We start from the raw sequence: 2,500 nt of genomic DNA, 5'->3' as shown, positions 1-2,500 counted from the left end.
AAGGCGACGCGCGGCGTCCCGGAGTCGATCCGGACAGACGGGACTTGTGAAAATTTCGGTCCGAGTCGACCGAAAGGCGACGCGCGGCGTCATGGAGTCGATCCGGGCCGACGGGACTTGTAAAACTTTCGGTCCGAGTCGACAGAAAGGCGATGCGCGGCGTCTTGGAGTCGACACGGGCCGACGGGACTCGATAAAAGTTTCGTTCCGAGTCGAGCAAAGGGCGATGCGCGGCCTCCCGGAGTCGATCCGGGCCGACGGGACTCGTTGAAGCTGCGGTACGGGTCGAGCGAAAGGCGACGCGCGGCGTCCCGGGGTCGATCCGGACAGACGGAACTTGTAAAAATTACGGTCCGAGTCGAGCGAAAGGCGACGCGCGGCGTACCGGAGTCGATCCGGGCCGACGGGACTTGTGAAAATTTCGGTCCGAGTCGACCGAGAGGCGATGCGCGGCGTCCCGGAGTCGATACGGGCCGACCGGACTTGTGAAAATTTCGGTCCGAGTCGAGCGAAAGGCGACGCGCGGCGTACCGGAGTCGATCCGGACAGACGGGACTCGTTGAAGCTGCGGTACGAGTCGAGCGAAAGGAGACGCGCGGCGTCCCGGAGTCGATCCGGACAGACGGAACTTGTAAAACTTTCGGTCCGAGTCGACCGAGAGGCGATGCGCGGCGTCCCGGAGTCGATACGGGCCGTCGGGACTCGTTGAAGCTGCGGTACGAGTCGAGCGAAAGGCGACGCGCGGCGTCCCGGAGTCGATCCGGGCCGACGGGACTTGCAAAAATTACGGTCCGAGTCGACAGAAAGGCGATGCGCGGCGTGCCGGAGTCGATACGGGCCGACGGGACTCGATGAAGTTTCGGTCCGAGTCGACAGAAAGGCGATGCGCGGCGTCCCGGGCCGACGGGACTTGTAAAAATTTCGGTCCGAGACGAGCGAAAGGCGATGCGCGGCGTCCCGGAGTCGATCCGGGCCGACGGGACTCGTTGAAGCTGCGGTACGAGTCGAGCGGAAGGCGACGCGCGGCGTCCCGGAGTCGATCCGGACAGACGGGACTTGTAAAAATTTCGGTCCGAGTCGACCGAAAGGCGACGCGCGGCGTCCCGGAGTCGATCCGGGCCGACGTCGACTTGTGAAACTTTCGGTCCGAGTCGACAGAAAGGCGACGCGCGGCGTCCCGGATTCGATCCGGGCCGACGGGACTCGATGAAGTTTCGGTCCGAGTCGACAGAAAGGCGATGCGCGGCGTCCCGGGCCGACGGGACTTGTAAAAATTTCGGTCCGAGACGAGCGGAAGGCGACGCGCGGCGTCCCGGACTCGATCCGGGCCGACGTCGACTTGTAAAAATTTCGGTCCGAGTCGACCGAAAGGCGATGCGCGGCGTCCCGGAGCCGATCCGGGCCGACGGGACTTGCAAAAATTACGGTCCGAGTCGACAGAAAGGCGATGCGCGGCGTGCCGGAGTCGATACGGGCCGACGGGACTCGATGAAGTTTCGGTCCGAGTCGACAGAAAGGCGATGCGCGGCGTCCCGGGCCGACGGGACTTGTAAAAATTTCGGTCCGAGACGAGCGAAAGGCGATGCGCGGCGTCCCGGAGTCGATCCGGGCCGACGGGACTCGTTGAAGCTGCGGTACGAGTCGAGCGAAAGGCGACGCGCGGCGTCCCGGAGTCGATCCGGACAGACGGGACTTGTAAAAATTTCGGTCCGAGTCGACCGAAAGGCGATGCGCGGCGTCCCGGAGCCGATCCGGGCCGACGGGACTTGTAAAAATTACGGTCTGAGTCGACAGAAAGGCGATGCGCGGCGTGCCGGAGTCGATACGGGCCGACGGGACTCGATGAAGTTTCGGTCCGAGTCGACAGAAAGGCGATGCGCGGCGTCCCGGGCCGACGGGACTTGTAAAAATTTCGGTCCGAGACGAGCGAAAGGCGATGCGCGGCGTCCCGGAGTCGATCCGGGCCGACGGGACTCGTTGAAGCTGCGGTACGAGTCGAGCGAAAGGCGACGCGCGGCGTCCCGGAGTCGATCCGGACAGACGGGACTTGTAAAAATTTCGGTCCGAGTCGACCGAAAGGCGATGCGCGGCGTCCCGGAGTCGATCCGGGCCGGGAGCCTGTCGGAACATCGTCATACGAGCCTCGGTTAATTTCGACAAAGTTCCCGGAGTTCAAAATTTTTTCGATAGCCCGCGGAGGTTTCGCCCCGTAAGCCGACCGTGCTACCACCGTGCCGGCGCCGACGTCCTAGCGGCCAGGCTCCTACTAGTAAGAGGAGCGAGTCGGTCGGGCCGGTCTCCCGTCGTCCGCCTGCTACGCCGTACCGGTACGTGCTCGAGCACGATACGTACTTCGGCGTAGACCAGGAGCGGGCGTTCGCGGACCGTTCCGTGCCTCGTACCAAAGAAACTACGCGACTCGCGTTGTTTCATCTATCGTCACTGCATTACCGCGGGTCGGTGTCTCAGACCGAATGGCCCTTGACGCGGTACCAAGAAG

The sequence above is a fragment of the Neodiprion lecontei genome, chromosome 4, assembly GCF_021901455.1.
Source record: "Neodiprion lecontei isolate iyNeoLeco1 chromosome 4, iyNeoLeco1.1, whole genome shotgun sequence".
NCBI classification, from domain to species: Eukaryota; Metazoa; Arthropoda; class Insecta; order Hymenoptera; family Diprionidae; genus Neodiprion; species Neodiprion lecontei.
The sequence above is the reverse complement of the archived record's forward strand: the minus strand, read 5'-3'. Positions refer to the sequence as shown.